This window comes from Heptranchias perlo, chromosome 17, assembly GCF_035084215.1.
Source record: "Heptranchias perlo isolate sHepPer1 chromosome 17, sHepPer1.hap1, whole genome shotgun sequence".
In the NCBI taxonomy this organism is placed as follows: Eukaryota; Metazoa; Chordata; class Chondrichthyes; order Hexanchiformes; family Hexanchidae; genus Heptranchias; species Heptranchias perlo.
The window spans coordinates 60,300,251-60,313,322 of NC_090341.1; positions in this window are offsets into that span (position 1 = coordinate 60,300,251).

Below are 13,072 nucleotides of genomic sequence, written 5' to 3' on the forward strand. Positions count from 1 at the left end.
CGGAGACGGGGGTCCCCAGTGGGGGGCTCTCTACTCAGGGATCCTCCCGTGTTCCATCGGGGATCTGGGGTGGAGAGTGTTGCACGGAGCAGTGGCGTGCAACAGGCGTTTACGCCATTTTACGGACTCCCAGGCCGCCTGCAATTTCTGCGGCCTGGAGGAGTCCGTGTTTCATTTGTTCACTGGGTGTGGGAGACTGCAGCCCCTGTTTGATTATTTGGAGGGGCTGCTCCTCAGGTTCTGGCTGCACTTCAGTCCCACGCTCCTGATCTTTGGCCGCCCGGTGAGGAGGGGGGCGGGCAGGTTGGTGGACGTCCTCGTGGGCCTGCTCCTGGGCCTGTCCAAGGTGGCCATCCACAGGTCCAGGTTGCGTGCGGCCGGTGGGGGCGGTCGCTCGGACTGTCTGCCTCTCTTCCGCGGGATGCTCCGCGCCCGGGTGGCCCTGGAGATGGAGCACGCGGTGTCTGCCGGTGCGCTCGAGGCTTTCCACGACCGGTGGGCACCGCAGGGGCTGGAGTGCATCCTGAACGGGGAAAATAAAATTTTAATTTGAACACTTGGTTTATTTGGTTTTTTAGTATTTAAGCACACCCGACACCCCCCCTTCTTATAAAAGGGGGGCCTAATTAAAAATTTTAAAAAAAGAAAAAAAAAGACATCATCACATCAGCGCCCGACAGATCGCCCCGCACTGACATCATCAGAACAGCGTTTCGGCTCCCTGACCTGGGCCCCCCCAAAGAAATATATACAGAGTATTGACCCAGGTGTGAAGTACATCTCTCTTTATATATATATATATATATATGTGTGTGTGAGTAAAATTCAATTCTTTAATAAAATTGGTAACTATATGAAGTGGAGATGCCGGTGATGGACTGGGGTTGACAATTGTAAACAATTTTACACCAAGTTATAGTCCAGCAATTTTATTTTAAATTCCACAAGCTTTCGGAGGCTTCCTCCTTCCTCAGGTGAACGGTGTGGAAATGGAATTTTCGAATCCTTCACATTTGAAAATCACAGAACAAAGCCTGGTGATTACTGCCCGTTGCCAAGGCAATCACACTGAGCAGACAGAGAGGTGTCACCTAAAAGGCCACTGAATATACAAACCCCCTGAGGAAGGAGGAAGCCTCCGAAAGCTTGTGGAATTTAAAATAAATTTGTTGGACTATAACTTGGTGTTGTAAAATTGTTTACAATAACTAAATGAAGTAAGATAGGTGGGGTTGCCCAATCCTGGTTGGAGACATCGGGCCCTGTCGGGTCAGGTTGGGCCCTGTCGGGTCAGGTTGGGCCCTGTCGGGTCACCCGAGCACAACGCAACGCCATCAACGGTCTCAAGACCAACCGCAACATCGTCATCAAACCAGCGGACAAAGGAGGAGCCATAGTCATACAGAACAGAACGGACTATTGCAAAGAAGCATACCGACAACTGGACAACCAGGAACACTACAGACGGTTACCCACAGACCCGACCAAAGAACACACCCACCAGCTCAACAAACTGATCAAGACCTTTGATCCAGACCTTCAAAACATCCTACGCACTCTCATCCCACGTAATCCCCGCGTGGGAGACTTCTACTGCCTCCCAAAGATACACAAAGCCAACACACCCGGACGTCCCATCGTATCAGGCAACGGAACCCTGTGTGAGAACCTCTCTGGATACATCGAGGGCATCCTGAAACCCATCGTACAGGGAACCCCCAGCTTCTGTCGCGACACTACAGACTTTCTACAAAAACTCAGTACCCACGGACCAGTTGAACCAGGAACACTTCTCACCACGATGGACGTCTCGGCACTCTACACCAGTATCCCCCACGATGACGGCATCGCTGCGACAGCATCAATACTCAACACCAACAACAGCCAATCTCCAGACGCCATCCTACAACTCATCCGCTTCATCCTGGATCACAATGTCTTCACCTTCAATAACCAGTTCTTTACCCAAACACACGGAACAGCCATGGGGACCAAATTCACACCCCAATACGCCAACATTTTCATGCACAAGTTCGAGCAGGACTTCTTCACTGCACAGGACCTCCAACCAACGCTATACACCAGATACATCGACGACATTTTCTTTCTATGGACTCACGGTGAGGAATCACTAAAGAGACTACACGATAACATCAACAAGTTCCATCTCACCATCAAGCTCACCATGGACTACTCCTCAGAATCAGTTTCTTTCTTGGACACACGAATCTCCATCAAAGACGGGCACCTCAGGGCAAAAGAGTAACTAGGGAGAAAGTAGGGCCTCTGAAGGATCAACAAGGTCATCTATGTGCGGAACCACAAGAGATGGGTGAGATCCTAAATGAATATTTCACATCGGTATTTACGGTTGAGAAAGGCATGGATGTTAGGGAACTTGGGGAAATAAATAGTGATGTCTTGAGGAGTGTACATATTACAGAGAGGGAGGTGCTGGAAGTCTTAACGCGCATCAAGGTAGATAAATCTCCGGGACCTGATGAAATGTATCCCAGGACGTTATGGGAGGTTAGGGAGGAAATTGCGGGTCCCCTAGCAGAGATATTTGAATCATCCACCGCTACAGGTGAGGTGCCTGAAGATTGGAGGGTAGCAAATGTTGTGCCTTTGTTTAAGAAGGGCGGCAGGGAAAAGCCTGGGAACTACAGACCGGTGAGCCTGACATCTGTAGTGGGTAAGTTGTTAGAGGGTATTCTGAGAGACAGGATCTACAGGCATTTGGAGAGGCAGGGACTAATTAGGAACAGTCAGCATGGTTTTGTGAGAGGAAAATCATGTCTCACGAATTTGATTGAGTTTTTTGAAGGGGTAACCAAGAAGATAGATGAGGGCTGTGCAGTAGACGTGGTCTACATGGACTTCAGCAAAGCCTTTGACAAGGTACCGCATGGTAGGTTGTTACATAAGGTTAAATCTCACGGGATCCAAGGTGAGGTAGCCAATTGGATACAACATTGGCTTGACGACAGAAGACAGAGGGTGGTTGTCGAGGGTTGTTTTTCAAACTGGAGGCCTGTGATCAGCGGTGTGCCTCAGGGATCGGTGCTGGGTCCGCTGTTATTTGAGACATGAGAGGAGCCGAGCCGAGCGGAGGGAGCGTCCGATAAAAGGCGGGATTTCAGAGCGCTGAGAGGAGCCGAGCCGAGCGGAGGGAGCGTCCGATAAAAGGCGGGATTTCAGAGCGCTGAGAACAGCTGAGAGGAGCCGAGCCGAGCGGAGGGAGCGTCCGATAAAAGGCGGGATTTCAGAGCGCTGAGAACAGCTGAGAGGAGCCGAACCGAGCGGAGGGAGCGTCCGATAAAAGGCGGGATTTCAGAGCGCTGAGAACAGCTGAGAGGAGCCGAACCGAGCGGAGGGAGCGTCCGATAAAAGGCGGGATTTCAGAGCGCTGAGAGGAGCCGAGCCGAGCGGAGCTGCGACCGAGTTCGAAGTGACGTCAGGAATCAGATCGGGACGCGACACAGGGGAGGCACCTGATTGGTGAGTAGGTTCAGGTGAGTATTTTTCCTTATCTACAGTAACTGAAGTAAAAGGAAAGGGAAGGTCTGCAGGTCTTATAGGAAGTAGCGTTTATTTTTTAGTGAATCAAGGTCCCTCGTGTAATTAACATTCTCTAAATTGCGAACAATTTAAAGGAGTAAACTCCTTAAAGGGAGTGGTAAGTAGTTTTTCTTTCCTTTTTTTTTCTCTTGATATTGTAGTTGTTCTTAAGCTAATTTAAGGGTTAAGTCATGGCAGGAGATCCCAGCGCCGTGTCATGTTCCTCTTGTGGGATGTGGGAATTCAGGGCTCCTTCCTGTATCCCTGATTCCTTCACCTGCGGGAAGTGTGTCCAGCTGCAGCTATTGTTTGACCGCTTGACGGCTCTGGAGCTGCGGATGGACTCACTTTGGAGCATCCGCGATGCTGAGAAAGTCGTGGATAGCACGTTCAGTGAGTTGGTCACACCGCAGATAAAAATTACTGAGGGAGATAGTGAATGGGTGACCAACAGACAGAGGAAGAGTAGGAAGGCAGTGCAGGGGTCCCCTGCGGTCATCTCCCTCCAAAACAGGTATACCGTTTTGGATACTGTTGGGGGAGATGGCTCACCAGGGGAAGGTGGCAGTGGCCAGGTTCATGGCACCGTGGCTGGCTCTGCTGCACAGGAGGGCAGGAAAAAGAGTGGCAGAGCTATAGTGATAGGGGACTCGATTGTAAGGGGAATAGACAGGCGTTTCTGCGGACGCAACCGAGACTCCAGGATGGTATGTTGCCTCCCTGGTGCAAGGGTCAAGGATGTCTCGGAGCGGCTGCAGGACATTCTGGAGGGGGAGGGTGAACAGCCAGTTGTCGTGGTGCATATAGGCACCAACGATATAGGTAAAAAACAGGATGAGGTCCTACAAGCTGAATTTAGGGAGTTAGGAGTTAAACTAAAGAGTAGGACCTCAAAGGTAGTAATCTCAGGATTGCTACCAGTGCCACGGGCTAGTCAGAGTAGGAATGACAGGATAGCTAAGATGAATACGTGGCTTGAGAGATGGTGCAAGAGGGAGGGATTCAAATTCCTGGGCCATTGGAACCAGTTCTGGGGGAGGTGGGACCAGTACAAATTGGACAGTCTGCATCTGGGCAGGACTGGAACCAATGTCCTAGGGGGAGTGTTTGCCAGTGCTGTTGGGGAGGGTTTAAACTAATGTGGCAGGGGGATGGGAACCGATGCAGGAAGTCAGTGGGAAATAAAGTGGTGACAGAAACAAAAGGCAGTAAGGGAGAGTGTACAGAACATGACCGGACAGATGGTCTGAGAAAGCAGGGCAAAGACCAAGGGAAGTCTAGATTAAACTGCATTTATTTCAATGCAAGAAGTCTGATGGGCAAGGCAGATGAACTCATGGCATGGATGGGTACATGGGACTGGGATGTTATAGCTATTACTGAAACATGGCTAAGGGAGGGGCAGGACTGGCAGCTCAATGTTCCAGGGTACAGATACTATAGGAAAGATAGAGCAGGAGGTAAGAGAGGAGGGGGAGTTGCGTTCTTGATTAGGGAGAACATCACGGCAGTAGTGAGAGGGGATATATCCGAGGGTTCGCCCACTGAGTCTATATGGGTAGAACTGAAAAATAAGAAGGGAGAGATCACTTTGATAGGATTGTACTACAGACCCCCAAATAGTCAACGGGAAATTGAGGAGCAAATATGTAAGGAGATTACAGACAGCTGCAAGAAAAATAGGGTGGTAATAGTAGGGGACTTTAACTTTCCCAACATTGACTGGGACAGCCATAGCATTAGGGGCTTGGATGGAGAGAAATTTGTTGAGTGTATTCAGGAGGAATTTCTCATTCAGTATGTGGATGGCCAGACTAGAGAGGGGGCAAAACTTGACCTCCTCTTGGGAAATAAGGAAGGGCAGGTGACAGAAGTGTTAGTGAGGGATCACTTTGGGACCAGTGATCATAATTCCATTAGTTTTAAGATAGCTATGGAGAAGGATAGGTCTGGCCCAAAAGTTAAAATTCTAAATTGGGGAAAGGCCAATTTTGATGGTATTAGACAGGAACTTTCAGAAGTTGATTGGGAGAGTCTGTTGGCAGGCAAAGGGACGTCTGGTAAGTGGGAGGCTTTCAAAAGTGTGTTAACCAGGGTTCAGGGTAAGCACATTCCTTATAAAGTGAAGGGCAAGGCTGGTAGAAGTAGGGAACCTTGGATGACTCGGGAGATTGAGGCACTAGTCAAAAAGAAGAAGGAGGCATATGACATGCATAGGCAGCTGGGATCAAGTGGATCCCTTGAAGAGTATAGAGATTGCCGGAGTAGAGTTAAGAGAGAAATCAGGAGGGCAAAAAGGGGATATGAGATTGCTTTGGCAGATCAGGCAAAGGTGAATCCAAAGAGCTTCTACAAATACATAAAGGGCAAAAGGGTAACTAGGGAGAGAGTAGGGCCTCTTAAGGATCAACAAGGTCATCTATGTGCGGAACCACAAGAGATGGGTGAGATCCTGAATGAATATTTCACATCGGTATTTACGGTTGAGAAAGGCATGGATGTTAGGGAACTTGGGGAAATAAATAGTGATGTCTTGAGGAGTGTACATATTACAGAGAGGGAGGTGCTGGAAGTCTTAACGCGCATCAAGGTAGATAAATCTCCGGGACCTGATGAAATGTATCCCAGGACGTTATGGGAGGTTAGGGAGGAAATTGCGGGTCCCCTAGCAGAGATATTTGAATCATCCACCGCTACAGGTGAGGTGCCTGAAGATTGGAGGGTAGCAAATGTTGTGCCTTTGTTTAAGAAGGGCGGCAAGGAAAAGCCTGGGAATTACAGACCAGTGAGCCTGACATCTGTAGTGGGTAAGTTGTTAGAGGGTATTCTGAGGGACAGGATCTACAGGCATTTGGAGAGGCAGGGACTAATTAGGAACAGTCAGCATGGTTTTGTGAGAGGAAAATCATGTCTCACGAATTTGATTGAGTTTTTTGAAGGGGTAACCAAGAAGATAGATGAGGGCTGTGCAGTAGACGTGGTCTACATGGACTTCAGCAAAGCATTTGACAAGGTACCGCATGGTAGGTTGTTACATAAGGTTAAATCTCATGGGATCCAAGGTGAGGTAGCCAATTGGATACAAAATTGGCTTGACGACAGAAGACAGAGGGTGGTTGTGGAGGGTTGTTTTTCAAACTGGATGCCTGTGTCCAGCGGTGTGCCTCAGGGATCGGTGCTGGGTCCGCTGTTATTTGTTATTTATATTAATGATTTGGATGAGAATTTAGGAGGCATGGTTAGTAAGTTTGCAGATGACACCAAGATTGGTGGCATTGTGGACAGTGAAGAAGGTTATCTCGGATTGCAACGGGATCTTGATAAATTGGGCCAGTGGGCCGATGAATGGCAGATGGAGTTTAATTTAGATAAATGTGAGGTGATGCATTTTGGTAGATCGAATCGGGCCAGGACCTACTCCGTTAATGGTAGGGCGTTGGGGAGAGTTATAGAACAAAGAGATCTGGGAGTACAGATTCATAGCTCCTTGAAAGTGGAGTCACAGGTGGATAGGGTAGTGAAGAAGGCATTCAGCATGCTTGGTTTCATTGGTCAGAACATTGAATGCAGGAGTTGGGATGTCTTGTTGAAGTTGTACAGGGCATTGGTGAGGCCACACTTGGAATACTGTGTACAGTTCTGGTCACCCTATTACAGAAAGGATATTATTAAACTAGAAAGAGTGCAGAAAAGATTTACTAGGATGCTACCGGGACTTGATGGTTTGACTTACGGGGAGAGGTTAGACAGACTGGGACTTTTTTCCCTGGAGAGCAGGAGGTTAAGGGGTGATCTTATCGAAGTCTATAAAATAATGAGGGGCATAGATAAGGTCGATAGTCAAAATCTTTTCCCAAAGGTAGGGGAGTCTATAACGAGGGGGCATAGATTTAAGGTGAGAGGGGAGAGATACAAAAGGGTCCAGAGGGGCAATTTTTTCACTCAAAGGGTGGTGAGTGTCTGGAACGAGCTGCCAGAGGCAGTAGTAGAGGCGGGTACAATTTTGTCTTTTAAAAAGCATTTGGACAGTTACATGGGTAAGATGGGTATGGAGGGATATGGGCCAAGTGCAGGCAATTGGGACTAGCTTAGTGGTATAAACTGGGCGACATGGACATGTTGGGCCGAAGGGCCTGTTTCCATGTTGTAACTTCTATGATTCTATGATTCTATGATTAATGATTTGGATGAGAATTTAGGAGGCATGGTTAGTAAGTTTGCAGATGACACCAAGATTGGTGGCATTGTGGACAGTGAAGAAGGTTATCTAGGATTGCAACGGGATCTTGATAAATTGGGCCAGTGGGCCGATGAATGGCAGATGGAGTTTAATTTAGATAAATGTGAGGTGATGCATTTTGGTAGATCGAATCGGGCCAGGACCTACTCCGTTAATGGTAGGGCGTTGGGGAGAGTTATAGAACAAAGAGATCTAGGAATACAGGTTCACAGCTCCTTGAAAGTGGAGTCACAGGTGGATAGGGTGGTGAAGAAGGCATTCAGCATGCTTGGTTTCATTGGTCAGAACATTGAATACAGGAGTTGGGATGTCTTGTTGAAGTTGTACAAGACATTAGTAAGGCCACACTTGGAATACTGTGTACAGTTCTGGTCACCCTATTATAGAAAGGATATTATTAAATTAGAAAGAGTGCAGAAAAGATTTACTAGGATGCTACCGGGACTTGATGGTTTGACTTATAGGGAGAGGTTGGATAGACTGAGACTTTTTTCCCTGGAGAGTAGGAGGTTGAGGGGTGATCTTATAGAAGTCTATAAAATAATGAGGGGCATAGATAAGGTCGATAGTCAAAATCTTTTCCCAAAGGTAGGGGAGTCTATAACGAGGGGGCACAGATTTAAGGTGAGAGGGGAGAGATACAAAAGGGTCCAGAGGGGCAATTTTTTCACTCAAAGGGTGGTGAGTGTCTGGAACGAGCTGCCAGAGGCAGTAGTAGAGGCAGGTACAATTTTGTCTTTTAAAAAGCATTTGGACAGTTATATGGGTAAGATGGGTATAGAGGGATATGGGCCAAGTGCAGGCAATTGGGACTAGCTTAGTGGTATAAACTGGGCGACATGGACATGTTGGGCCGAAGGGCCTGTTTCCATGTTGTAAACTTCTATGATTCTATTCTACTTCACTCTACCGCAAGCCCACGGACAACCTCACGATGCTCCACTTTTCCAGCTTCCACCCTAACCATGTCAAAGAGGCCATCCCCTATGGACAGGCCCTGCGAATACACAGGGTCTGCTCAGATGAGGAGGAACGCGATGGACACCTACAGACGCTTAAAGATGCCCTAGTAAGAACGGGATATGATGCTCGACTCATCGATCGACAGTTCCGACGGGCCACAGCGAAAAATCGCGTAGACCTCTTCAGAAGACTAACACGGGACGCAACCAACAGAGTACCCTTTGTCGTCCAGTACTTCCCCGGAGCGGAGAAACTACGCCATGTTCTCCGCAGCCTTCAACATGTCATCAATGACGACGAACACCTGGCTATGGCCATCCCCACACCTCCACTACTCGCCTTTAAACAGCCACCCAACCTCAAACAGACCATCGTTCGCAGCAAATTACCCAGCTTTCAGGAGAACAGCGTCCACGACACCACACAACCCTGCCACGGCAACCTCTGCAAGACATGCCAGATCATCGACACGGATACCACCATCACACGAGAGGACACCACCCACCAGGTGCACGGTTCATACTCATGTGACTCGGCCAACGTTGTCTACCTCATACGTTGCAGGAAAGGATGCCCCAGAGCATGGTACATTGGCGAGACCATGCAGACGCTGCGACAACGGATGAACGGACACCGCGCAACAATCGCCAAACAGGAGGGTTCTCTCCCTGTCGGGGAACACTTCAGCAGTCATGGACATTCAGCCACCGACCTTCGGGTAAGCGTACTCCAAGGCGGCCTTCGAGACACACGACAACGCAAAATCGTCGAGCAGAAATTGATAGCCAAGTTCCGCACCCATGAGGACGGCCTCAACCGGGATCTTGGGTTCATGTCACACTGCACGTAACCCCACCAGCGAACAAATGTTATCTGTTTTTAATATAACGGGTCATTGACTGTCTTCTTTCTCTCTTTTTTTGGGGGGGTTTGTATATTCGGTGGCCTTTTAGGTGACACCTTTCTGTCTGCTCACTGTGATTGCCTTGGCAACGGGCAGTAATCACCAGGCATTGTTCTGTGATTTTCAAATGCGAAGGATTCGAAAATTCCATTTCCACACTATTCACCTGAGGAAGAGGGAAGCCTCCGAAAGCTTGTGGAATTTAAAATAAATTTGTTGGACTATAACTTGGTGTTGTAAAATTGTTTACAATAACTAAATGAAGTAAGATAGGTGGGGTTGCCCAATCCTGGTTGGAGACATCGGGCCCTGTCGGGTCAGGTTGGGCCCTATCGGCCCTGTTGGGTCAGGTTGGGCCCTGTCGGGTCAGGTTGGGCCCTGTCGGGTCAGATTGGGCCCTGTCGGGTCAGGTTGGGCCCTATTGGGTCAGGTTGGGCCCTATTGGCCCTGTCGGGTCAGGTTGGGCCTTGTTGGGCCTGTCGGGTCAGGTTGGGCCCTATTGGCCCTGTCGGGTCAGGTTGGGCCCTGTTGGGCCTGGTGCCAGGTGCGAGTGTCGCAGTATTCGCCTTCTGAAGGTCGGGTCCCTTGTAACTGAGAATCTTTGCTCGCGTTTCACGCCACCAGCTGTCGTGGAGAAGTGCTGAGAACCAGGAAAGTGCCAAGTGCGAGCTCCACTTTCCCTCGGCCGCAGTGCCCCGAGATTCCTGTTCCATTCCTGGAAACTCCCGGACAATCTGGGAGCGTTGACAACCCGAGTTAAAGCAGAACTCCATGTCATCACACCAGGGAACTCCTGCACAAACACGACAGGTTCCCTGGCTTGAGCTGATGAGTAGTTTTGAAGCATTTGAGTGACCGAGGCACCAGTAACGAGGTGGGCACCTCCCTTTGACAACTGAATTGGACAGCTCTCTCAAAGAGCTGGCACAGGCACAACAGGGGCGAATGGCCTCCTCCTGTGCTGTATGATTCTATGATTCTAACTATATGTCCCTGTAACGGCTGTCCATACACAAGTTCTGTTTATAGGTGAACAGCTGACTGGTAACGTCAGAACAGTGGAAAGTAAATCATGCTCACGTCCCCTGCCTGATATACACAGTTATCCTGTTTACAACCCATTTACATGTTTGTATCCAAGTGCTCTGGTAGTACATTCGGTAAAGTATGGAATGGAGTGAGCCAAAGGCCTAATCTGCCTGGGCACAGCCTCCCCGTTAGTGGGGGTAACACCAGCACTAGGTTACCTGGGACCCATGAGCAGTCCCAGCCCGAGGCCCAGCGCCTGGCCTTATTGAGATGCGGGAACTCCGCAGAACTCTTGCCAGGGTAGCGCCTGGCACACCTCGATCACCCACTGGGGAGAAGGCGAGGTCGGCGAGTCTCAACCCGTCACTGGATTCCGCCTTCCTGGTGCGGTGGGGATCAACCACAGAACCCCAGTTTAAATGAGACCTCGTGACGTCATCAAGCGGGAGGCGGTCTCTCTGTGACAGTAGGCGGTGACGTCACGGGGTGGGGTTGGGGTCGGGGGGTGGCTGCTGCGAAGGGAAATTTAAAGACAGAAAGTCTTGCATTTATATAGCGCCTCAGGAAGTCCCAAAGCACTTTACGGCCAATTAAGTACTTTTGAAGTGCAGTCACTGTTGTAGGAAATGCAGCAGCTAATTTGCAAACAACAAGGTTCCACAAACTTTTTTTTTATTCGTTCACGGGATGTGGGCGTCGCTGGCGAGGCCAGCATTTATTGCCCATCCCTAATTGCCCTTGAGAAGGTGGTGGTGAGCCGCCTTCTTGAACCGCTGCAGTCCGTGTGGTGACGGTTCTCCCACAGTGCTGTTAGGAAGGGAGTTCCAGGATTTTGACCCAGTGACGATGAAGGAACGGCCGATATATTTCCAAGTCAGGATGGTGTGTGACTTGGAGGGGAACGTGCAGGTGGTGTTGTTCCCATAAGCCTGCTGCCCTTGTCCTTCTAGATGGTAGAGGTCGCGGGTTTGGGAGGTGCTGTCGAAGAAGCCTTGGCGAGTTGCTGCAGTGCATCCTGTGGATGGTACACACTGCAGCCACGGTGCGCCGGTGGTGAAGGGAGTGAATGTTTAGGGTAGTGGATGAGGTGCCAATCAAGCGGGCTGCTTTGTCCTGGATGGTGTCGAACCTCTTGAGTGTTGTTGGAGCTGCACTCATCCAGGCAAGTGGAGAGTATTCCATCACACTCCTGACTTGTGCCTTGTAGACGGTGGAAAGGCTTTGGGGAGTCAGGAGGTGAGTCACTCGCCGCAGAATACCCAGCCTCTGACCTGCTGTTGTAGCCACAGTATTTACATGGCTGGTCCAGTTAAGTTTCTGGTCAATGGTGACCCCCAGGATGTTGATGGTGGAGAATTCGACAATGGTAATGCCGTTGAATGTCAAAGGGAGATGGTTAGACTCTCTGTTGTTGAAGATGGTCATTGCCTGGCACTTGTCTGGTGCAAATGTTACTTGCCACTTATCAGCCCAAGCCTGGATGTTGTCCAGGTCTTGATGCATGCGGGCACGGACTGCTTCATTATCTGAGGGGTTGCGAATGGAACTGAACACTGTGCAATCATCAGCGAACATCCCCATTTCTGACCTTATGATGGAGGGAAGGTCATTGATGAAGCAGCTGAAGATGGTTGGGCCTCGGACACTGCCCTGAGGAACTCCTGCAGCAATGCCCTGGGGCTGAGATGATTGTCCTCCAACAACCACTACCATCTTCCTTCTTTGCTAGGTATGACTCCAGCCACTGGAGAGTTTTCCCCCTGATTCCCATTGACTTCAATTTTACTAGGGCTCCTTGGTGCCACACTCGGTCAAATGCTGCCATGATGTCAAGGGCAGTCACTCTCACCTCACCTCTGGAATTCAGCTCTTTTGTCCATGTTTGGACCAAGGCTGTAATGAGGTCTGGAGCCGAGTGGTCCTGGCGGAACCCAAACTGAGCATCGGTGAGCAGGTTATTGGTGAGTAAGTGCCGCTTGATAGCACTGTCGACGACACCTTCTATCACTTAGCTGATGATTGAGAGTAGACTGATGGGTCGGTAATTGGCCGGATTGGATTTGTCCTGCTTTTTGTGGACAGGACATACCTGGGCAATTTTCCACATTGTCGGGTAGATGCCAGTGTTGTAGCTGCACTGGAACAGTTTGGCTAGAGGCGCAGCTAGTTCTGGAGCACAAGTCTTCAGCACTACAGCCTTGATGTTGTCGGGGCCCGTAGCCTTTGCTGTATCCAGTGCACTCAGCCGTTTCTTGATATCACGTGGAGTGAATCGAATTGGCCGAAGACTGGCTTCTGTGATGGTGGGGATATCGGGAGGAGGCTGAGATGGATCATCCACTCGGCACTTCTGGCTGAAGATGGTTGCAAACGCT